Below are 26,408 nucleotides of genomic sequence, written 5' to 3' on the forward strand. Positions count from 1 at the left end.
AGAACGAAGTAACAGAACGCACTGAAGAACAGCAAGGCCTGTGAAGAGCGACCTGAAAAACAGCAACGAGCGGGCAAGATCGCACAGAAAACTCCGATACGAACTGACTGCACGCACTGAAGAGCAGATACAAACCCACAAGCACAAACTGAACGGCAGAAAACGATCTGAAAGCCATGAGTCTGAAAAAGCGCGAATCGTCTCTCACCAAACTTTTACTAACACGAGATTAGCAAAAGGAGCCCAAAGGGTGCCGCGCTTGGTTCTGAACCGGCCTTTTCTAGTCTCGTCGTACGTGGTGTACGTCACCGCGTTGTTGGCGATCGGAAATTCCGACAACTTTGTGCGACCGTGTGTAGGCAAAACAAGTTTGAGCCAACATCCGTCGGAAAAAATCCTAGGATTTTGTTGTCGGAATGTCTGAACAAAGTCCGACCGTGTGTATGGGGCATTACGGGTGAAGCTGGTTAGTTAGTTTGTTTTTTATAGCGACAGGGCACCCGCTGTTTATTACCCAATAAAGGTTTAACCCCCTGATCACCCGGCGGGTGATATCAGTTAGGTTTTAGGGTCAGTTAGGGTCTGCGTTGCCCCAGGCAGCGTCAGATTAGTGCCAGTAGCGCTAACACCCTCGCACGCAGCATATACCTCCCTTAGCGGTATAGTGTCTGAACGGACCAATATTTGATCTGATCAGATCTATACTAGCGTCCCCAGCAGTTTAGGGTTCCTAAAAACGCAGTGTTAACGGGATCAGCCCAGATACCTGCTAGCACCTGCCTTTTGCCAATCCGCCCAGCCCAGCCAAGTGCGGTATCGATCGATCACTGTCACTTACAAAACACTAAACACATAACTGCAGCGTTTGCAGAGTCAGGCCTGATCCCTGCGATTGCTAACAGTTTTTTTGGTATCCTTTGATACAGTTGCTGACAGCCTAGGAGTTTTTTTCCTGTGAGTCTCACTAGTGTACCAGTAAATTTAGAGCCCAAAATGGCAAATTGAATGTACACTAGTGAAGAGGCCTACACGTTTCTGAGCATGACAGACAGTGAAGAGGAAGTCACTCATCTGTCAGATTCAGGCTCAGAATATGATCCTGTAGACCACAGCGGCTCCATGGCAGATAGCTCTGACAACAGAGTTGTGGTCCCTGCCAAGGTCAGGCGTACCAGACCCCGATCTTCTTCTGCTGTTGTTGAGGTGCAAGAACCACAGGGCTCTCGTATGGAGCAGAGAAGTACTAGTATCGCTCATCCTTCTGGTGAACTGGCAAGCACCAGTGGCCTAGTACACCCTGGTCGTACATCGAGCACTGCAGTATCACGTGGTTATGTGGTGAGTCCCATAAGTGCAGTTCAAACTGGTGAGGTGGCAAGCACAAGTAGTGTCCCGTTGCCACTAAGAAGACAAAGACAGGCCCACCGTGCCCATAGTGTCCTTCCTGCAGAACTTGCCAATCCTAATTGGGAGCCTACCACTTCTGCAGCACCTGTACTTCCCCCATTCACTGGCCAACCCGGAATTCAGGTGGAAACAGTTGATTTTACGTCAATTGTTTTTTATTCGCTGTTTTTCACTGAAGAGCTCTATAGATCTATTGTGGACCAAAGTAATTTGTATGCTAGTCAATTCATCGCCGCTAATCCCAGTTGTCCTTGCCAGAGATTGGAAACCAGTTACAGTTTCTGAAATTAAGACCTTTCTGGGCCTATCCCTCCTCATGGGCGTAACTAAAAAAAAGTGAGTTGCAGCCATATTTGTCCACTGACCCAATTCACCATACACCGTGTTCTCTGCTTCCATGGCCAGGGCACGATACCAGCAGATCTTGCGGTTCATGCACTTCAGTGACAATGAACTCTGTCGTCCTCATGGAGACTCTACAAAATTCGGCCCCTCATAAACCACTTCAACCAACATTTTTCAGCCTTGTTTACTCCCGATCAAGTTGTCTGCGTTGATGAGTCCCTGATTACATTTTCTGGCCACTTGTCTTCAAATAGTATCTTCCCAGCAAGCGTACCAGATAAGGGGTCAAGATGTAAAAGTTCTGTGACAGGGCCACAGGCTATACATATAGTTTTAAGGTTTACGAGGGAAGAGATAGTCACGTAGAGCCGCCGAACTGCCCAGATTACATAGGCAGCGCTGGCAAGATTGTGTGGGGCTTGGTGTCACCCTTATTCGGAAAGGGGTACCATTTGTATGTGGACAATTATTACATGAGCGTGACACTTTTTAGTCACTTGTTTGATCATCAGATTGGCACATGTGGCACCGTGCGATCTAATTGCTGGGGCTTACCCCAGAGGCTTGTAGATTCCCGTCTTATGCTGGGGGAGAGAGCCTACTTGAAGTGTAATAATTTGCTCGCTGTGAAGTGGAGGGATAATAAGAATGTTTTAGTTCTGTCCTCCCTTCACTCAGACATGACGGTCCAAATTCCTACGGCAACTGGTGTTGCGGAGAAACCCCTCTGTGTCCACAAATATAACCAAAATATGGGAGGGGTGGACCTCAGCGACCAGTTGTTGGCGCCATACCTAGTTGCCCGTAAGGCGCTGGTACAAAAAAGTGTCTGTTTATTAATTTCAATTGGCTTTACATGAGCGCTCATGTGCTATACAGAGCTTCAGGACAGACTGGATCATTCCTTAAATTCCAGGAAGAGATCGTCAGAGCCCTTCTGTTTTCAGACGGTGCTTCACCTCACCTTCCCAATCCAAATGCAGTAAGCTGCATGAGAGACATTTTCCGTATGTCCTCCCTGGTACCCCTACCCAACGAGCCCCCCAAAGAAGATTTTGTGTCTGTAGCAAGCGCGGATATAGGCATGACACCTGCGAGTATTGTCCCTCCTGTCCTGACAATCCTGGTCTTTGCATTGGTGAATGTTTTGAACGCTACTATACACTGGGGTTTTAGCGTAGGGTACAGCACTGCACAGACTAGGACACACTTTCACAGGGTCTCCCAAGATGCCATCGCATTTTGAGAGACCCGGACCTGGAACTGAACCGCTACAATCATTACAGTTACAAATAAAAGTGTAAAAAAAAGAAAAAACACAAAAAATTATATATGATAAAAAAAAAAAAATAGTTGTTGTTTTATTGTTCTCTCTCACTCTATTCTCTCTATTGTTCTGCTCTTTTTTCCTGTATTCTATTCTGCAACGTTTTATTGTTATTATGTTTTATCATGTCTGCTTCTCAGGTATGTAAATTTTTTTATACTGTTTACTGTGTTTTATTGTTAACCATTTTTTTGTTTTCAGGTACGCCATTCAGTTGCAGCGCGGATTTATTTAGCTTGACAGCAACAGCGTTTGCTCCCACGATACATAAAGCCGTGACTCCAGCGCTGTAGGAGGTGATTTCACCACCACAGCTATATGCTGAAGCATGGGGAGAGCAGGGGTGGAGGAGCAATTTGCTCCTAACTTTTGGGGCAGATGCCCCCATGCTTCGGCATATATATATTTTAGGCACAGATTGTGTTAAAAAATGTTTTATTTTTTACAATTTTTTTTTGTATTTGCTTTGCAGATATGGTATGTCTAACTGTTATACTGTAATGTTACTTTGTTTTATTGTTAACCATCATTTGCTTAGCAGGTACGCCATTCAGTTGCAGCGTGGATTTATTTATCTTGACAGCAACAGCGTTTGCTCCCATGATAAATAAAGCCGTGACTCCAGCGCTGTAGGAGGTGATTTCACCACCACAGTTAAAAAAAAAATGGTACATGTATGCCCATCATTAGAAGCGGGTGGATGAAGGGAGGTATTCAAATGGTGGGCATACCCACAGATCAATCTCTTTTTTTTGATCAGCCCACAGGCTGCATGAAAAAAAAGATTACAATATATGTTCAACAAGGACCAGCAACGTACTGGTATGTTGCTGGACTTTGAGTGGTTATACCAGAATGATGCCTGCGGGTTTAGGTATCATCTTGTTATCTTGGTATCATTCTTTTCAGCCAGCGGTCAGCTTTCATGTAAAAGCAATACTAGTGGCTAATTAGCCTCTAGACTGCTTTTACAAGCAGTGGGAGGGAACATCCCCCACTGCCTTCCATGGTTTTCTCTGGCTCTCCTGTCCCAACAGGGAACCTGAGAATGCAGCTGGTGGTTCCGCCAGCTAACCATAGAGCTGATCAGAGACCGGAATGGCTCCAATCATCTCTATGCTCTAAGAAACCGGAAGCTACGAGCATTGCATTACTTAGATTTCGCCCGATATAAACAGCGCCATAGGGAAATTGGGAAAGCATTTTATCACACCGATCTTGGTGTGGTCAGATGCTTTGGGGGCAAAAATCTAAATAATTAAAAAAAAAAGCACCCCTGCCCCCCCCGCTCTCACGCAAAGGTGAACGCAAGCGTCAACCTGGCGTCATATGTAAACAGCAATTGCACCATGCATGTGAGGTATCACCGCGAAGGTCAGATCGAGGGCAGTAATGTTAGCAGTAGACCTCCTTTGTAAATCTAAAGTGGTAACCTGTAAAGGCTTTTAAAGACTTTTAAAAAAGTATATAGTTTGAGGCCGCTGCATGTTTGTGCGCAATTTTAAAGCATGTCGTGTTTGGTATCCATGTAGATCATCTTTTTTATTTCATCAAACATTTCGGCAATATAGTGTGTTTTAGTGCGTTAAAATTAAAAAAGTGTGTTTTTTCCAAAAAAAATGCGTTTGAAAAATCGCTGAGCAAATACTGTGTGAAAAAAAAGGCAAAACCCTCCATTTTAATCTGTAGGGCCTTTGCTTTAAAAAAATATATAATGTTTGGGGGTTCAAAGTAACTTTCTTGCAAAAAAAATTTTTATTTCATGTAAACAAAAAGTGACATAAGCTTCTAAATGTGCATAAAATGCCAGGACAGTTCAAACCCCCCCCAAATGACCCCATTTTGGAAAGTAAACTCCCCAAGATATTTAATGAGAGGCATGTCGAGTCCATGGAATATTTTATATTTTGACACAAATTGCAGAAAAAAGACATTTTTTTTTTTTTGCACAAAGTTGTCACTAGATGATATATTGCTCAAACATGCCATAGGCATATGTGGAATTACACCCCAAAATAAATTCTGCTGCTTCTCCTGAGTACGGGGATACCACATGTGTGAGACTTTTTGGGAGCCTAGCCACGTACGCAACCCTGAAAACCAAGCACCGCCTTCAGGATTTCTAAGGGTGTACATTTTTTATTTCACTCCTCACTACCTATCACTACCTATCACAGTTTTGAAGACCATAAAATGCCCAGATAGCACAAACCCCCCCCCAAATGACCCCATTTTGGAAAGTCAAAATAGGGGGTGACAGGCCCCCCTAGGTTTGAAAGAGCAATGCCACATCCAATAGACAGATACATATAAAGATGGGTTCCCCTAAGAGGACTTTTAAGGCACTTTTAAAGAATTACATGTATTAAAGTAGTATAGCGAAGTATTAAAAATTAACAAATTTTTTATTTAAAGACAAGTTATATTAAAACATTGAATACATTGTATTCAACGAAACAGTGGCATATTGAAAAAATTCATTACTGTCTCCACACGGTGAATATATGAGGAAGCTCTTTTCACACCCAACGCGTTTCGGAATATAAAATATTTTAGTCCTTCTTCAGGGGTGTAGAAGAGAAGAGAAAAGAAGTTCATCTGGGGTAATTAAAGTATAAAATGATAAGTAAATTACCACAACATGTAGATACATACAATTATCCACTTGAAGTTAAATAATCGACAGATCACTTACATAATATTGGGTGGTGGGGTAGTTGTAGATATGTTTTATTAAGTTGCATTAAGGACCTGAGGTTGAGATAGCATTGGACATTAATGCTGGTGGGGTTGCTGTCCCTTTAACACCATGGTCATCATACAGCGATATGGAGGTGTATCACTTGATAATAGCCTCATTCAGAGGGTGTTTTCCCCCGCGTTCTGCGGATGCGTATTGACCAGAGTGGTATACTGAGGCAAAAAATGGAATCCCTGAGAGTAAGGAAAGAATTGAAATAAGTCTAAGAAATAAGTCTAAGAGGGGCTGTAATAGATGTTGAAAAATAAAATATAGGGCGTGAGGTAAAGAGTTGTTGTATAAATACCATATATTGGATGTAGATTGGTGCAGGTGTAGTAAAAGATGATTGCCAATAAAGTTGATAGCTAAAAGCAAACAATATAAAAAGATTATATAATAATATACTATCAGGGGTAGTTAAAAGTAAAATTGGAAAATAAAAAATAATGATAAATTTGGAGAGTGATAAAGGTAGGATTCATACTAATATCAGTGTAGTTGTCACTGCGATGTAAGAGTACTGATCAATAGTGACATAGTAATATTTATCATAAGGGCGTTTAAACAGCCAGTATAGATATATACATAGTACATTGCTAAATGACAGCTATAAAGATCAGTATGTATGTAGTGTCTAAACACCTCATATAAATGATTTGTAGTTGTAGATATCACTAGCATTTAAAACAGAGGACTGATTGGGAATTGTGCAGGTGGAAAAGTAAAGTAAAAAATAGGGTAGAACAGTACCTTTTTTGGGACAAGTTTAAGTAGACCAGACACGCATCTCAGCATCCAGCATATGCAACGCTCGAGCTGGGAATGAGTGGATCTGGTATATATATAGGATGAACTTCCATAAGCTGGCGCAGCTACCCGCGCTCAGCTGAGTGTTGGAGTTCATTACCAGGGAGACCTGAATGCTGCCTCCTGGGTCAGGGGTGCGCGGCGCAGCCCCTACCATGCATGTGCGGACGTAAGCACGTTGGGGCGGCGTCACGCACACCTGACCCACCAACACGATCTACCACAGCGGCGGACCACGCATGTCCGCCGGAGTAGTAAGACGGAGGCTGTGGGTGGTGCTGTCAAGAGTCCAGCCAGCCTCTCATAACGCCTAGTTGATAATAAGAGACAAAATACAATGAAATTATAAATTTTGTAAATGGTAGTATGGAGACAAACAAAAGCAATTGATGGTGGAATAGGTGAAATTGTACATTTTATAAACAAATATATATAGCAAGTACAGCGATATGTGGCATGAAAGACATGAAGAACAGACATTAAGGCATAAATTATACATTTCATAAGCAAGAATGTATGGTGGTGGGCGCAGCAGTATGTAACGTAATAAACATGAAGGATAAGCATTAAATCACAAAAAGAGGAAAATATTGATCATGCTGTATTTCAAAAAGCATATCCATAGCCATATACATCTTCACATGTCTGATCACATGTTTTACTTATTTTTATTGTAGATTGTGCATATTATATATTGCACGTAGGCCCAAAGGCGTATAGAAGATTTCAGTGGGCATATATGTCCACACTGTAAAAATACATTTATGTAAATAAGAGTAGCGAAGACATATACGCTTTGGATAAAGGACAAATGAGGTATTTTATACATATATAGACAATAGATGGCACTGAGTCAGTATATTAGTATGCGTATCCAAGGGTGTCATACAGACATGAAGGCAACCCCACATATAGATATTACACAGAGGGAATGGGAAGAGTAAAGAGAGTAACATGATTGGTATGGCCCAATACAGGAAGTGTATTAGAGATAGTTGGAGTTTACTTTTCCATCCCGCCGGAGCAGAATCCTTCGAGGAATGGTTTAAAACAAACAGCTTCATTTAGGCCTGGAGGCAGGGTGGCCTTTAGTAAATAGATCCACCTCAGTTCTCTTTGGAGGAGGACCTTATTCCAGTCCCCCCCCAGGGCTAGGATGTATCCGATCTAGTATTAGAAATTTAATCCTAGGAAAAATTCTGCCATGTACTAAAGAGACATGGCGTCCTAGGGGGAGATCAGGGTCACAGGTTTGCATACTGAGTATGTGCCTATAGGCTCTTCTCCAGAATTCTAGTTTAGTTTTTCCAATGTAAAAGCAGCTGCAGCTACATTGGAGCAGATAAACCACTCCTGGGGTTCTGCAATTGGCGAAGTGTTTAGGGTGGAATATTTTCCCATTCGGGAGAGTGGGGTTTCTCTGTGTGAGATTATACTTGCAGTAATGGGAAGAGCTGCATGCAAAGGTGCCTTTATATTTGCAGTGTGTTCTCATTGATTTGCTTCTAAACTCGCTATTCACGATTCTATCACTGATAGAAGTGGCTCTTCTGAAGGTAAAGAGCGGTTTGTCTGGGACAAAGTGGCCCAAAGATGGATCTAGGGTCAGCATGTGCCAGTACTTCTCAATGATTTTTTTGACTTGGCGTTGTTGCTGATTAAATGTGGTGATAATTTGTAATTGATTTGTGTCCTTACGTTTAGTGGCCTGAAATTGAGTATTTCTGGGTTTCATCATTACTTGTTTAAAGGATTTTTTCAAGGAGGTGTGTGAGTAGCCTTGTGCCAAAAGTCTGTCCTGTAATTTGCCTGCTTCTCTTATAAATGTATCCTCATCTGTGCAGTTATGCTTGAGCCTTAAGTATTGAGAGTACGGGATAGAGTTGATCAAAGGTTGTGGGTGGAAGCTTGTGGCGTGGAGTATTGTGCTGCCTGCAGTGCTCTTTCTAAATAACTTGCTACATAGTTTTCCTTGTTCACCTTTGTAAATTTCTATGTCTAAGAATGTTATCTGGTTCTTGTCAGAGGACATAGTAAAGTTAAGTTAAAGTCATTTTTGTTCATTCTAAACAAGCACTGCTCAAGTACATCAGTGGGACCGTCCCAGATGACAAGGATGTCATCGATATAGCGATACCATCCCATGATATGGTTGGTATATTGGGTCAAGCCTCCATCAGTTAGAAACATTCTCTCCCACTCCCCCAGGTACAGGTTGGCATATGATGGGGCACAACATGTCCCCATCGCAACCCCCTCCACCTGGAGGTAGTGGGAGCCATCAAAGGTACAAACATTGTGGGTGAGGATGTACTCGAGCAGTGCTATGATGAATTCATTGTACGTGGGATCAGTAGCAGTATTTTGTTGAAGGACATGTCTGATAGCTGCTAATCCTCTCTCGTGTGGGATTGAGCTGTATAGAGTTTCTACATCTATTGTTACTAGGCAAGCTTGGTCCGAGACATTAAGTTCATCCAAAATTTGCAGGAGGTAACTTGTATTTCTCACATAAGATGTTAGTGAAATTACAAAAGGTCTTAAATATTCATGCACTAATTTGCTAGCATTGTCACTGATTGAGCCAATGCCTGAAATGATAGGCCTACATGGCGGGTTTATCCCTTTCATGACTAAGCCTATTTTTGAAATTTGGTGTTTACAAGTTAAAATCCGTATTCTTTGCTAGAAAATTACTTAGAGTTCCCAAACATTATATATATTTTTTTAGCAGAGAATCTAGAGAATAAAATGGAGATTGTTGCAATATTTTATATCACACGGTATTTGTGCAGCGGTGTTTTAAACACAAATTTTTGGAAAAGGGACACTTTCATGAATTTTAAAAAATCCAAACAGTAAAGTTACCCCAATTTTTTTGTATAATGTGAAAGATGATGTTACGCCGAGTAAATAGATACCAAACATGTCACCCTCTATAATTGCACTCGTGGAATGGCGACAAACTACGGTACCTATGAATTTCCATAGGCGACGCTTTAAATTTTTTTTTCGGTTACCAAGTTAGAGTTACAGAGGCGGTCTAGGGCTAGAATTATTGCTCTCGCTCTGACGATCGCGGCGATATCTCACATGTGTGGTTTGAACACAGTTTACATATGCGGGCGCGACTTCCGTATGCGTTTTCTTCGCTGCGCGAGCTCTCGGGGACGGGGGTGCTTTAAAAAAAATGTTTTATTTTATTTTATTTATTTTTATACTTATAAATTGTGTTTAAAAATTTTTTTTTTTTTTTTTACTTTTATTGCTGTCACAAGGAATGTAAACATCCCTTGTGACAGTAATAGGTGGTGACAGGTACTCTTTATGGAGGGATAGGGGGTCTAAAAGACCCCCAATCCCTCCTTTGCACTTTAAAGTATTCAGATCACTGAAAACAGCGATTCTGAACACTGTATATTTTTTTAAAAACGGCGCCATTGGCAGCTGAGTAAACGGGAAGTGGCGTCATGACGTCGCTTCCGCGTTTACATTGAGGAGGCTGGAACAAAGCCACCCACAGCTTTGTTCCAGCCCGCCCCCAGCCGCCGAAGGCAGCCGATTGGACACCGGGCCTCCCGATCGCACGGGAGGCCCGGGAAGTGCGGCGGGAGGTGGCGGGAGGGGGGATGTCCCCTCCCGCTCCTCCGGTATAACAGCCGAGCAGCTTTTAGCCGCATCGGTTGTTATACTCGGATAGCCGATCGCTGGCTCTAAACAACGGTACCGGGATGATGCCTGCAGCTGCAGGCATCATCCCGGTATAACCCCGGAAAGCCGAGTACGCAGATCTGCGTACGGTCGGCGGGAAAGGGTTATGGAATCTTTGTGAATTTTAGGGAGTATATAGAACGTTGGAGTCTTGGGAAAATTATTTCTACTGAAGGTCCAGGTTTGTTTGTTAATTGTGTTGTTCAGAAAAGCAGAGTCCACTAGTGTATAAAAATCTTTATTGTATTTTTCAATAATGGTTGCCAGAATGCGACGGTACCAGTCTAGGTTGTTAAGAATCTTCTTACATATGTTAATGTAGTGTTCATTATTCAGAACAACCACATTACCACCTTTGTATGAAGGTTTTATGGTGATTTGTCTATTGGCAGTGAGAGAATTTAATGCGTCTAGTTCTTTTGAGCTTAAATTTGAGGGCCCCTTGGTTTGTATCTTTAATTTATCTAGATCATTATTTACTAGCTTCAAAAATGCTGCCGCATTTGGACTAGTACTAGGAGGTGGGCAAAAGTCAGATTTTTTCTTTAGTTTTGATGGGGCCGGGTTGGCTCGAGTGTCTGAATCTAATTCTTCTATAGATTGTAGGATTTGGGAAGGTCTATCGAGTTAATAGGATCGGCTGTGTCACTCTCTTCAAGGAGGGCGATCAGCTGGTCTATAGCTTGGTTTTCTTGGGGGGTATAATTTATTTTAGTATGTTGTTTCTGATAGAGTTTCTTTAGAATTATTTTGCGAACAAATAACTGAAGGTCCTTGTAAAGTTCAAATTTGTCTAGGTTGTGACTAGGGCAAAAATGTAGTCCTTTCTTCAAGACTGAAATTTCATCTTTGCATAAAGAGTGTGAAGATAAGTTGATTACACTTAAATCTGTGTTTGGATGCATTGAGGTTCCCTGGTGGGGGGTTAGAGTGTCAGTTGTGTGTTATGCCCCGTACACACGGTCAGACTTTGTTCGGACATTCCGACAACAAAATCCTAGGATTTTTTCTGACGGATGTTGGCTCAAACTTGTTTTGCCTACACACGGTCGCACAAAGTTGTCGGAATTTCCGATCGCCAAGAACGCGGTGACGTACACCACGTACAATGAGACTAGAAAAGGCCGGTTCAGAACCAAGCGCGGCACCCTTTGGGCTCCTTTTGCTAATCTCGTGTTAGTAAAAGTTTGGTGAGAGACAATTCGCGCTTTTTCAGACTTGTGGCTTTCAGATCGTTTTCTGCCGTTCAGTTTGTGCTTGTGGGTTTGTATCTGCTCTTCAGTGCGTGCAAGCAAGTTCCGCGTGAATTTAAGTAGTCATTGTATTCTTCTTCGTTCGTTACTGGTTTTTAGGTCGCTCTTCACAGGCCTTGCTGTTCTTCAGTGCGTTCTGTTACTTTGTTCTGAGCAGCCGACCGTTTTCTAGCCATGTTTCGTATGCGTACTCCTCGTAGAGTTCGTGCTGTGCGGGGGCTTGGTGTTGGGGTCCTGACCTTGACACAAGTCCAGTCCATGAACAGGGTGGGGAGGAGTTCATGGACCAAGAATTGGTTGCTTCAGCGTGACCAGTTCTGTCATATGCCTTTGCTCCGTGAGATCCGTGAGAATAATCCTGATGATTTCAGGAACTTTCTCAGGATGACGGACCCCGTATTTCACCGTTTGTTGGCTTCGCTGACCCCTTATATCAGCAGTCAGGATACCTGCATGAGGCAAGCCATCACTCCGGAGCCGAGGTTGGTCACTACCCTGCGGTATTTGGCCACAGGGAGAAGCCTGCAGGACCTCAAGTTCTCGACAGGCATCTCCCCCCAGGCTCTTCTTTGTGGACATTTACTGCTTGTGTTTGTTTGAGCTGACCCTGACAGAAATGTGTGGAGTGCAGAAAATGTCGTGATTGTGTAACCTTATACAAAGCACTGTTGGCTGTTATTTACTAAATGCAAAGACACTTTTCACTACAAGTGCACTTGCAACTGCACTGAAACTGCACTTGTAGTGCAAAGAGGATTTGCCCTTAGGAAATTACCCCCATTTTCTCATAAAACAACAATTACATCACCCCAAAAGTGTTGTAGTGTTGAGACAATAATCCACACATTCTTGATGAGCAATCTTTTTAATACCTGCACAATCACATGTGCATTTACCAAAGGTTTTTCTGACAAACCAACATGTTTGTTGTATAACAATTTTTGTGGTGTCATTATCCAAAATTAAAATGTGCATTTTATAGAAAACAGGCCTGTGTAAAACCAACAAGAAAGACACAAATCTTGATCTTTCAAAGTTCACATTTGGTAGAACTTGAAGGCAATATCACACATGAGTATTTAGGAACTGGGTTTGATATAGCGTTCAGATGGGGGGAAATCACCCCAAGAAAAGCCAAATTTGGAAGATGCACACAAATTTCCCAATGTAAACATGTGCTATCTGCCATCACGGGGGATCAAGGGACGTGTTTTGGGGGAGAAAGCCCTTCCTCACAGCTACTTTATTATTTAGGAAGGGGTTGCACCCCCAAAACGCGTCCATTGATCTCCCGTGATGGCAGATAGCACATGTTGACACACTATGTGCATCCTCCAAATTTGGCTTTGGGAAAAATCACAAAAACATTTCGCACATTGTTGCACACAAAAGAAGAAAGTGATTTGGAGGGGCTTTAAACTCGCCCCAAAACATCAATGATGTTTTTATATTTTGGAATAACATCATTGATGTTTTGCTTGATGTTTTCCAATTGTAAATTACACCCCATGATCTCCCCGATCAGGATCTGGGCACTTTCGGATGTGAAAGGATCTTCATCCACAACCTCACGATCACCTAAAAAGAGAGGAAACCCAAAATAAATTAGGTCTAAAAAATATGCCGCCATCCATCTCTTATCTGAGCCTGTGGTCGCAGACACTCACCTGTTGTGGTGACTACTTCCACCACGTCTTCTTCCTCCTGCTCATCTTGTGTTGGGTGGATTTCCCCTTCTACCAGAGGGGGGGGGCTCTGGTCTCCTCGGATGAGGGGTGTCCTCCGAGTCTTTTCTCCCCTATGTAAAACAAAAATGGTATACTTAGCACACAGATATTTGATGGCAGAACTATAAAGATGAAACATTGCTTGGAAGTGGGGTACAATTGTCTATTTTAGCCGAGTTCCAAGATGTAGCTTTTTTAGTGTCCTTTGTCAAGCTGCAATACTTTACCTGTTTGGTACAAGCTTCACAGATGTAGCCCCCCCCCTATAGTATACACTGGAGCACCTGTGTGGCCCCCTAATAAAAATGGCGTTTTTGTGTCCCACACTAGTGCTCCAGTGTCCAGATGTGAAAACAGCTTCTGAGTGTCCTCTCCTTACACACAATTTAGTTTGCATTTCATTCTAGTAACAAAGCCATCTACACAACCAAATTCTTTGAAGACAAGTATAGGGCCTCAAAATGCTGGCCAAATGCATATGGCCTAAACAATGGTATTTTATCGTCCGAAATAAAAATGTGTGATTCGAACGAATAATGTGCCCATGAACATGAAAGTTGCCATTTTAAACTGTACAACAGTTCCTAAAAGCACATGGAGCAGCACGAACGTAATAAACACAAGAACAATAGGAACACAGCACAACTACTTACTTTTTTGCAGCACTCTCCGGATCTTTCTGTACTGCTCATGTTCTCGTAATTTCAGGTCCGACCACCGCTTCCTGAGCTGATCTTTCGATCGTCGTACCCTGAATTTCCAGTGCAGACTTCTGACCACTTTCGCCATGATCTTGGCCTTTCGGACATTGTGGTTGGGGTAAGGCCCATACTTTCCATCATAGTCGGCCTTCTTCAGGATGTCCACCATCTCCAACATCTCCCCAAAGGACATATTTGAGTCCTTTAATCTCTTTCTGGATCGGGACGTTTCAGGCTCCGGCCTTTCCTCCTCCTCCTCCTCGTTGCTGTAATTAGCACTATCCTGCTGTCTATCCGCCATGTGCTCTTCCTCCACTGCGCCGAATGAAAAGGGGCGGGGAATAGAATAGAAAGAACGTCAGGGGCGGGCGGAGTTATACGCATGCGCAGTGTGTACAAATCGTAACGCGCGCGTCTTACGTACAATCTGTGAGCGGAGGAAGGAGCATCGGAGACGCCGATCGTGCTAACGAAGGTAGGATCTAAACTTGGGCCTATACTGCTTCGAAATGGAAGCCTATATTGTAACAAGATTAGGGGAGTTTGGCCTGACATTAGGGTTTGTCTTGTGTTGTGTCTTGCAGAGAAAATGGATGGGTTCAACGACCACAATTTCCTGCCCCTGTTTATTGACAAGTACAGGGAGCTGCCCTGTCTGTGGCAAGTGAGACACCCCCACTATAATCACAAACAGAAGAGGCAGGCAGCGCTGGAGAAACTGCTGGAGTTGGTGAAGCCGGTGGTCCCCACAGCAACCATCCCTTATTTAAAAGCTAAAATTGGTGGCCTGAGGAGCACTTATCTTAGGGAGCGCAAGAAGGTCACAGATTCCCAGAGGTCCGGAGCTGCAGCAGATGACATTTATGTCCCCAGGCTGTGGTACTATGAGAGACTGCGATTTCTGTCAAACCACACTGAAGTCAGGGAATCCCTCTCCACTCTTCCTTCCACTCTTCCTTCCACCCCAGCTGAGGCTTCCGATGTCCAACCTGGGCCTTCCAGCCAGGAAGAAGTGGAGGAGCCCAGCTGGAGTCAGGTATAGCATTCTTCGACAGATTTCTGGGCAATAAATAAATGATGTTTACTAGATGTTATTATTGATCATTAATTGCTGATTAAAAAAAGTGTTTTACATATCAATAGACAGTAGTGGTCACCCAAAATTGGGACAAGAATGCAAAATGCTGGGCTCAGAAGGATAGTCTGTTATATTTGTTAACATTGAATTTGCAGCAGTCAGGAGGTGAAAATTGTGTGTGATTGATGTAAAAAAACTAAAACTATGTCCCTTTTTCATACACAGGAAGACCTCAGCCAGGAGGAGGCTGTGGAATGTGGCAGTCAGGAGGAGGCGGGGATTATTAGTGTCAGCCAGGAGGAGGCGGGGATTATTAGTGTCAGCCAGGAGGAGGTGGGGATTAGTGGCAGCCAGGAGGAGGCGGGGCTAAGTGTCAGCCAAGAGAAGCCTGGGACAAGTCGCAGCCTGACTGAGTCTCAGGTTCCTCCCCTCCGCCTGCCACATAAACGAGCCAGGAAGGCCACTCCCAGTCCTGTGCAGGATTCAGCATACAGGCTGATCCAGGAGGCTTCGGCGTCCCTCAGAGCCTTCCCCAGTCCTGAAGAGGCCTTTGCCTGCATAGCTGCCACCAAATTGCTGGGCATGCAGGAGGGCCAACGCAAGATCTCTGAGGACCTGATTTATAAAGTCCTTCGTAAGGGGGAGAGTGGGGAACTGACACACAAGACGGATGTCATTGAGATTGACGATCCTCCTCCTCCTCCTCCTCCTGATGCCACAACTCCACCACCACAGCCACAGCGTGGAAGGAGGCGTGGAAGGAAGACCAAAGAGTGATGACCCTGGGTTCAGTCTGGTCTGACAGAAGATGCAGTCTCTCATATGACCACAGCCTGGGGACACAGATGTCATCTGCTGCTTTCCGGATCTCTGGGACTTCTGGACCACACTGCCCTCCCTTAGATATGGACTCCTCAGGCCACCAATTTTGCTTTTAAATAATTGATGTCTGCCCTGGGGGTCCAAGGCTTCGCCCACTTCTGCAGTTTCTCCAGCGTTGCCTCCCTCTTTGTTTATAGTTGTGACCCCTTAATAAAATATTTTTAGGTAAATTCTACTCTCCTGTGTGTGTTTTCATCCAAAAAGGACAGTTTGTTGGTGAGGATTCAGGTACATTTCTAACATAAAATGTGAAATTAACAAGGGACAACAACACCAAACAATCTCCTACAGATTAAATAGAACAACATATCAATGGTGTTGTGGGAACTTGTCACAAAAAACACACAAACATTTTCGGGAGTACAAATCAAAAGCACCAAAAAAAAAATTAAGAAAGAGAAACACAAAAAAAGATTCTACATTAAAGTCAAAAAAAAAAAAAAAAAAATATGTTGTCAGATGTGAGAAATCAAAATATATTGAGGGAATCCCGATAAATAGTAACGAAAGAAGTTTGTGAGAAGTGTGTGTGAATATGAGCAGCAAAACGACTTAATTCTTGTCACATTATAAAGAAGAAGAGAGTGCACTGTATTAAACCATTTTTAACATTGCAGCGTGACGAAAGTGCTGTATCCATTGCGAACGCTAAGTTTACCAGAACGAGCTGTCCCGTGTCGGAATTTCTTCTGAGCATGCGTGGCACTTTGTGCGTCGGAACAGGCCACACGCGGTCGGAATTGACGCGATCGGATTTTGTTGTCGGAAAATTTTATCTCCTGCTGTCCAACTTTGTATGTCGGAAAATCCGATGGAAAATGTCCGATGGAGCCCACACACGGTCGGAATTTCCGACAACACGCTCCGATCGGACAATGTCCATCGGAAAATCCGACCGTGTGTACGGGGCATTAGTGTTGAGATTGAGTAATGCTGGCTTGGCCCCAGCTAGAATTTGGTCTAAAAAAGATGGGTCACTAGAACCCAATTCACGTGAGATGGGGGTGTCATGAATAGTGGGGGGTGTGGCTACCTGTGATGTGTGGTGAAGTGTAGGGGGGTTGGCAGATTTTTCATAAAGTGCAGAGCTTGAATGTAGGGATTTAGGTGTATGTTCTGAGACTTGTTTTTTAGGTTTTTGGTCTTGTGTCGAATCCCCTTGGAATTGACACTTAATACCTACTGTAGACTTGGATTTTAAAGTAGTAGGAAAAATATTGTGAGAAGTGGGTTTAGTAAAGTTGGGATTTGATGCTGTGTTGGGGTTTCTTTTGTTAGTGGATTTGTTTTGATTCAATTTGTAGGCTCTGTCGGCCTCAAATGCGTTTTTGTCTCGTAAAAATTTTTGGCCTTTTTTAATGAGAATGTCTTTATTAAAGGATTCTAAATGAATCTTGAGTTTTTTCTCTTTAGCTATTGCTGATTTGTGTGTTTTAAATTGATGTAGTTGTTCGCATAGTTTGATGATTTCTGTATCTAGAGTCTTAGTTCTCTTAGTATATTCTTCAATTAGGGTCTCCACGAGACTCCGTGAACACGTCTGGAGTATGTTTTCCCAAGTTAATTTGAAGTTAATTTATGCCTTAATGTCTGTTCTTCATGTCTATCATGCCACATATCGCTGTACTTGCTATATTTATTTGTTTATAAAATGTACAATTTCACCTATTCCACCATCACCTGCTTTTGTTTGTCTCCATATTACCATTTGCAAAATGTATAATTTCATTGTATTTTGTCTCTTATTATCAACTAGTCCCGTCTATTCTCAAGTCCCCGCTTACAAAAGGTATAATTTTGTATATATACTTTACCATCATTTGATGTTGCTGTTCCTATGTTAACATCTTAATTGACATTTTCAGTACATGTATGTGCTTTTACGTTCTCCTGGCTTGAATAAACTTTGGCCAGGGTCCTTACTATTTAATATTATCTCTCTTGTTCTCCCTTCAGATTTCCCCTGGGTGCGATTGGCCAGAGTGGTTGCCCGGCACGGCAAGCCGCCCAGACATGCCATCTGGGCGGCGTTATGAGAGGCTGGCTGGACGCTTGACAGCACCGCCCACAGCCTCCATCTTACTACTCCGGCGAACATGCATGGTCCGCCGCTGTGGTAGATCGTGTCTGTGGGTCGGGTGTGCGTGACGCCGCCGCAACGTGCTTACGTCCGCGCATGCGCGGTAGGGGCTGCGCCGCGCACCCCTGACCCAGGAGGCAGCATTCAGGTCTCCCTGGTAACGAACTCCAACATTCAGCTGAGCGCGGTTAGCTGCGCCAGCTGATGGAAGTTCATCCTATATATATACCAGATCCACCCATTCCCAGCTCGAGCGTTGTATATGCTGGATGCTGAGATGCGTGGCTGGTCTACTTAAACTTGTCCCAAAAAAGGTAATGTTCTACTCTATTGTACTTGCTATTTTTTACTTTACTTTTCCACCTGCATAATCCCCAATTAGTCCTCCGTTTTAAATGCTAGTGATATCTACAACTAGAAATCATTTATACGAGGTGTTTAGACACTACATACATACTGATCTTTATAGCTGTCATTTAGCAATGTACTATGTATCTATCTATACTGACTGTTTAAACGCCCTTATGATGAATATTACTATGTCACTATTTATCAGTACTCTTACATCTCAGTGACAACTACACTGATATTAGTACGAATCCTACCTTTATCACTCTCCAAATTTATCATTATTTTTTATTTTCCAATTTTACTTTTAACTACCCCTGATAGTATATTATTATATAATCTTTTTATATTGTTTGCTTTTAGCTACCAACTTTATTGGCAATCATCTTTTACTACACTTGCACCAATCTACATCCGATATATGGTATTTATACAACAACTCTTTACCTCACGCCCTATATTTTATTTTTCAACATCTATTACAGCCCCTCTTAGACTTATTTCTTAGACTTATTTCAATTCTTTCCTTACTCTCAGGGATTCAATTTTTTGCCTCAGTATACCACTCTGGCCAATACGCATCCGCGGAACTCGGGGGAAAACACCCTCTGAATGAGGCTATTATCAAGTGACACACCTCCATATCACTCTATGATGACCATGGTGTTAAAGGGACAGCAACCCCACCAGCATTAATGTCCAATGCTATCTCAACCTCAGGTTCTTAATGCAACTTAACGAAACAGATCAACAACTACCCCACCACCCAATATTATGTAAGTGATCTGTCGATTATTTAACTTCAAGTGGATAATTGTATGTATCTACATGTTGTGGTAATTTACTTATCATTCTATACTTTAATTACCCCAGATGAACTTCTTTTCTCTTCTCTTCTACACCCCTGAAGAAGGACAAAAATATTTTATATTCCGAAACGCGTTGGATGTGAAAAGAGCCTCCTCATATATTCACCGTGTGGTGACAGTAATGATTTTTTTCAATATGCCAATGTTTCGTTGAATACAATGTATACAATGTTTTAATATAACTTGTCTTTAAATAAAAATAAAATTTAAATAAAAGTCCGCTTAGGGGAATCCATCTTTATATGTACCATTTTGGAAAGTAGACACCCCAAGCTATTTGCTGAGAGTCATGTTGAGTCCATGGAAAATTTTATATTTTGCCACAAGTTGCGGGAAAATGACAATTTTTTTTCCACATATGCCCATGGCATGTTTGAGCAATCATTTAGTGACAACATTGTGCAAAAAAAAAAAAAAGGTTGTCATGGACTCAACATGCCTCTCAGCAAATAGCTTGGGGTGTCTACTTTCCAAAATGGGGTCATTTGGGGGGGTTTGTGCTATCTGGGCATTTTATGGCCTTTAAAACTGTGATAGGTAGTGAGGAGTAAAATCAAAAATGTACGCCCTTAGAAATCCTGAAGGCGGTGCTTGGTTTTCGGGGTCCTGTACGCGGCTAGGCTCCCAAAAAGTCTTACACATGTGGTATCCCCGTACTCAGGAGAAGCAGCAGAATGTATTTTGGGGTGTAATTCCACATATAACCATGGCATGTATGAGCAATATATCATTTAGTGACAACTTTTTGTAAATTTTTTTTGTCATTTTTCAATCACTTGGGACAAAAAAATGTAATATTCAATGGGCTCAACATGCCTCTCAGCAATTTCCTTGGGTGTCTACTTTCCAAAATGGGGTCATTTGGGGATGGTTTGTACTGACTTGCCATTTTAGCACCTCAAGAAATAAGATAGGCAGTCATAAACTAAAAGCCACGTAAATTCCAGAAAATGTACCCTAGTTTGTAGAGGCTATAGCTTTTGCGCAAACCAATAAATATACGCTTATTGAAATTTTTTTTTTACCAAAGACATGTGGCTGAATACATTTTGGCCTAAATGTATGACTAAAATTGAGTTTATTGGATTTCTCTTATAACAAAAAGTAGAAAATATCATTTTTTTTCAAATTTTTCATTCTCTTTCTGTTTATATCGCAAAAAATAAAAATTGCAGAGGCAATCAAATACCATCAAGAGAAAGCTCTATTTGTGGGAAAAAAAGGACGCAAATTTTGTTTGGGTACAACATTGCATGACCGCGCAATTACCAGTTAAAGCAACGCAGTGCCAAATTGTAAAAAGTCCTCTGGTCTTTAGGCAGCCAAATGGTCCGGGGCTGAAGCACATGCCTAATCTCTTGGATACGTTTTTCAGACGAGGTACTTTTCAACAAAATATCATCCACGTATGTTACATTTTCTCTTTCAGTGGCATCAGACATAGCCTTTTGTAAAAACATGGGAAATTCATGATCTGAATTTATATAACCAAACTGTATTTTGTTCCAGGTGTACATATCCTTACCAAATGTAAATGCCATATATTGGTCTTCAGGACTAGGGATGAGCCGAACACCCCCCTGTTCGGTTCGCACCAGAACATGCGAACAGGAAAAAAGTTCGTTCGAACACGCGAACACCGTTAAAGTCTATGGGACACGAACATGAATAAACAAAAGTGCTAATTTTAAAGGCTAATATGCAAGTTATTGTCATAAAAAGTGTTTGGGGACCTGGGTCCTGCCCCAGGGGACATGGATCAATGCAAAAAAAAGTTTTAAAAACGGCCGTTTTTTCAGGAGCAGTGATTTTAATAATGCTTAAAGTCAAACAATAAAAGTGTAATATCCCTTTAAATTTCGTACCTGGGGGGTGTCTATAGTATGCCTGTAAAGGGGCGCATGTTTCCTGTGTTTAGAACAGTCTGACAGCAAAATTACATTTTGAAGGAAAAAACTCATTTAAAACTACCCGCAGCTATTGCATTGCCGACAATACACATAGAAGTTCATTGATAAAAATGGCATGGGAATTCCCCAAAGGGGAACCCCGAACCAAAATAAAAAAAAAAAAAATGACGTGGGAGTCCCCCTAAATTCCATACCAGGCCCTTCAGGTCTGGTATGGATTTTAAGGGGAACCCCGCGCCAAGAAAAAAAAAAAAAAACGGCGTGGGGTCCCCCCAAAAATCCATACCAGACCCTTATCCGAGCACGCAACCTGGCAGGCCGCAGGAAAAGAGGGGGGGACGAGAGTGCGGCCCCCCCTCCCTCCTGAACCTACCAGGCCACATGCCCTCAACATTGGGAGGGTGCTTTGGGGTAGCCCCCCAAAACACCTTGTCCCCATGTTGATGAGGACAAGGGCCTCATCCCCACAACCCTGGCCAGTGGTTGTGGGGGTCTGCGGGCGGGGGGCTTATCGGAATCTGGAAGCCCCCTTTAACAAGGTGACCCCCAGATCCCGGCCCCCCCCCTGTGTGAAATGGTAAGGGGGTACATAAGTACCCCTACCATTTCACGAAAAAAGTGTCAAAAATGTTAAAAATGACAAGAGACAGTTTTTGACAATTCCTTTATTTAAATGCTTCTTCTTTCTTCTATCTTCCTTCATCTTCTGGTTCTTCTGGTTCTTCTGGCTCTTCTGGTTCTTCCTCCGGCGTTCTCGTCCAGCATCTCCTCCGCGGCGTCTTCTATCTTCTTCTCCTCGGGCCGCTCCGCACCCATGGCATGGGGGGGAGGCTCCCGCACTTCTCTTCTTCTTTTCTTCTCTTCTTCATTTTCTTCTCCGGGCCGCTCCGCAATCCATGCTGGCATGGAGGGAGGCTCCCGCTGTGTGACGGCGCTCCTTGTCTGACAGTTCTTAAATAACGGGGGGGGCGGGGCCACCCGGTGACCCCGCCCCACTCTGACGCACGGTGACTTGACGGGACTTCCCTGTGACGTCACAGGGAATGCCACAGGGAAGTCCCGTCATGTCCCGTGCGTCAGAGGGGGCGGGGTCACCGGGTGGCCCCGCCCCCCGTTATTTAAGAACTGTCAGACGAGGAGCGCGTCACACAGCGGGAGCCTCCCTCCATGCCAGCATGGATTGCGGAGCGGCCCGGAGAAGAAAATGAAGAAGAGAAGAAGAGAAGAAAAGAAGAAGAGAAGAGCGGGAGCCTCCCCCCATGCCATGGGTGCGGAGCGGCCCGAGGAGAAGAAGATAGAAGACGCCGCGGAGGAGATGCTGGACAAGAACGGCGGAGGAAGAACCAGAAGAGCCAGAAGAACCAGAAGAACCAGAAGATGAAGGAAGATAGAAGAAAGAAGAAGCATTTAAATAAAGGAATTGTCAAAAACTGTCTCTTGTCATTTTTAACATTTTTGACACTTTTTTCGTGAAATGGTAGGGGTATAAGTACCCCCTTACCATTTCACACAGGGGGGGGCCGGGATCTGGGGGTCACCTTGTTAAAGGGCGCTTCCAGATTCCGATAAGCCCCCCGCCCGCAGACCCCCACAACCACCGGCCAGGGTTGTGGGGATGAGGCCCTTGTCCTCATCAACATGGGGACAAGGTGTTTTGGGGGGCTACCCCAAAGCACCCTCCCAATGTTGAGGGCATGTGGCCTGGTACGGTTCAGGAGGGAGGGGGGGCCGCACTCTCGTCCCCCCCTCTTTTCCTGCGGCCTGCCAGGTTGCGTGCTCGGATAAGGGTCTGGTATGGATTTTTGGGGGGACCCCACGCCATTTTTTTTTTTTTTTGGCGCGGGGTTCCCCTTAAAATCCATACCAGACCTGAAGGGTCTGGTATGGAATTTAGGGGGAACCCCACGTCATTTTTTTAAAAATTTTGGTCGGGGTTCCCCTTAATATCCATATCAGACCTGAAGGGCCTGGTATGGAATTTAGGGGGACTCCCACGTCATTTTTTTTTTTTAATTTTGGTTCGGGGTTCCCCTTTGGGGAATTCCCATGCCGTTTTTATCAATGAACTTCTATGTGTATTGTCGGCAATGCAATAGCTGCGGGTAGTTTTAAATGAGTTTTTTCCTTCAAAATGTCATTTTGCTGTCAGACTGTTCTAAACACAGGAAACATGCGCCCCTTTACAGGCATACTATAGACACCCCCCAGGTACGAAATTTAAAGGGATATTACACTTTTATTGATTGACTTTAAGCATTATTAAAATCACTGCTCCTGAAAAAACGGCCGTTTTTAAAACTTTTTTTTGCATTGATCCATGTCCCCTGGGGCAGGACCCAGGTCCCCAAACACTTTTTATGACAATAACTTGCATATTAGCCTTTAAAATTAGCACTTTTGATTTCTCCCATAGACTTTTAAAGGGTGTTCCGCGGCATTCGAATTTGCCGCGAACACCCCAAATTGTTCGCTGTTCGGCGAACTTGCGAACAGCCAATGTTCGAGTCGAACTCATGTTCGACTCGAACTCGAAGCTCATCCCTATTCAGGACTTACCTTAGTGGTCAAATATCCTTGAGCACAATCCAGCGTGGTAAAGATCTTGGTGCCTTACATTTGGACCAAGCATTGGTCAATATATGGCACGGGCCAGCCGGCATATGCTCTTTGGTGTGAGATATTGTTCAGGTATTAAGCCAATAATTGCATTATGAAACCCAAAAGTATAATTATTTGAATCTAAGGCCAGACCAATTATGGTGTCTTTAGACAAAGAGACCTCATTTGGGGTTCCATTATTAACGATTATTTGGGTTTTAAATAGATGGATGTTTACCATGGGTGTATGATTCAATGAAATTCCTTGTTGTTGCATCCTGTCTGAGAGGCATATTAATGCATTAGGACTCTTTAGTTTTTGGCCTTTTGGTACCTGGATAGGTAACAAAAAATGATTAGTACCTGGAGGGATGATAACATTACGTGGTACTAATATACTTACTGCATATGGCAGTATCTGGGATGATTTGAGGGCTTTGTGTTCATTTATGAAACTACATGGATTCCCTTTTGGACTACAATGTGGAATTTAATAGATCCACGTGTATAGCAAAGTGATAATATATATCGTTGCCAATGTAAATATGATACAGTGGCTCATTAATTACCAGGAATAAATGATTAGCTGTTTTACCCCCAATAGAAATGGATAACATGCATTTCGCAATTATATTATGACTGTTGAAGTCATCATCCAGATCATGGACCCAGTTATCCTGAGGGTTTGGATACCTAATTACTTTAGGATTGGCCAACTATTCTAGTAGATACCTACTAATGTAACTATTTTCCTGGCATAAATACAGTTTAGCCCTTTTAGTTCTTCCAGGTCATTACTCTGTAGGGGAAAGAACACATCATCCTACACCTTTTCCTTGTCAAAAGAAGTTTATTGAGTATACAATGTTATAAAGATACATAAAGTAAGTTTACAAGGATCTATAAAGTAAGCTCATTGTTTTACAGTAGGGTTTATATAGGTAAATATCATGAAATTTCAAATATTAAACATTGGGTTCACGTAAACCTAAATTAAAGATATATATAATTTCCTTAGTTACTTTTGTAGGTATTTAAATGATTTATACCTACTATACATATTGTTTACAAGTAGAGTGTATATAGGTCAAATAAATTCTGATAATGAGCTTTAATCGTAAGGTGGAGAAGAGGAAAGAGATAGAAGAAAAAGGGTTGAAAGGTAGAGGTATGGTCCACAAGGTTGTCCCGCTCGTCAGTTTATTATACTTTTTAGTTCTCTTTGAAGCCTTAGAATGGGTGTCTCTGTAAGTCATTTAATCTGTTACCATGGCAACAGGACAGAGTCATTGAAGTTTGACAGGAACTGTTGTTTTATCCAAGGATGCCAAAGTTTTTCAAATTTTGGAATTTGATTTTGATCGATGGCTACCATCTTAGCATGGGACATTGTATTATTCATTCTGTGAATTGTTTCTGCTAGTACCAATGTAGGAGATTTCCATGCCTTGGCCACTGTTTGTTTTGCAGCCGTTATTAGTTGGATCATAAGTTTGAATTGAGAGAGTGTTAACCATTCCGGTTTTAGATTAAGTAAAGTTAAATATGGATCTGGTTGTATTATTTTTTTAAATATTTTAGATACAATCACGAAGACTTCCTTCCAGAAGGTTTGGATTACTGGGCACGTCCACCATATGTGTAAATATGTGCCTATTTCTGGGCATCCTCGAAAACAAAGAGTTGAGGTATTAGGTGAATATTTTGCCACTCTAGCGGGTACAAGGTACCAGCGAGTTAGGACTTTATAATTTGTCTCCAGTGCTAAGATGTTGGGTGAAGATGACTTAGATGTGAGCCATATGTTAGACCAGTCCGTGTCTTCTAAAGTTCGTCCCAGGTCCTCCTCCCACCTCTGAACGTAAGAGGGTCTATTAAGATTTGCTACTCCATATAATTGATTATAAAGTGATGAAATTGTACCTTTAGCAAATGGATCTTTTGTACAGATTGATTCAAAAATGGATAATTGGGATAATGGTGTATCCCCCTTTAGGAATGGTGTATAGAAATTTTTGATTTGGAGATATCTAAATATCTCAGAGTTTGGTAGATCATATTTTTCTCTAAGCGATGGGAATGAAAGGAATGATTTAGATGCTATGAAGTCATTTAGTGTCTGAATGCCTGATGTTGTCCAAGCTTTAAAAGAATTTGGGTAGATCCATGCCGGATAAAAGGCCGGATTTCTGATAAAAGAAAGGAGAGGATTGTGTGGAGATTGTAACTGATATTTGGTTTTTAGTTTATCCCAGAGAGATAAGAAGTGTTTAGTTATGGGATTATGAATTTTAAAGCGGTCTTTAGGATCAAGCCATAATAAATTTGATATTAATAGAGGGTCATTTTCTAAAGCCTCTATAAATACCCATAATGGGATTTCCTGTTTTGCATGGTATTTGGACAGACTGGCCAAATGTGCTGCTCTGTAGTAGTTAGTAAAATTAGGGTATCCCAGGCCTCCTTTATTTTTGGGAAGATGTAGTGTGTGTATAGGTATACGTGGTTTAGAAGAGCCCCATATAAACGAAGTTGCTCTTTTTTGTACTATTCTCAAAAAATAGGAAGGAATTGGAATAGGGAGGACTCTGAATAGATAAAGCAATTTGGGTAGAATAGTCA

The sequence above is a fragment of the Aquarana catesbeiana genome, linkage group LG07, assembly GCF_042186555.1.
Source record: "Aquarana catesbeiana isolate 2022-GZ linkage group LG07, ASM4218655v1, whole genome shotgun sequence".
Taxonomy (NCBI): domain Eukaryota; kingdom Metazoa; phylum Chordata; class Amphibia; order Anura; family Ranidae; genus Aquarana; species Aquarana catesbeiana.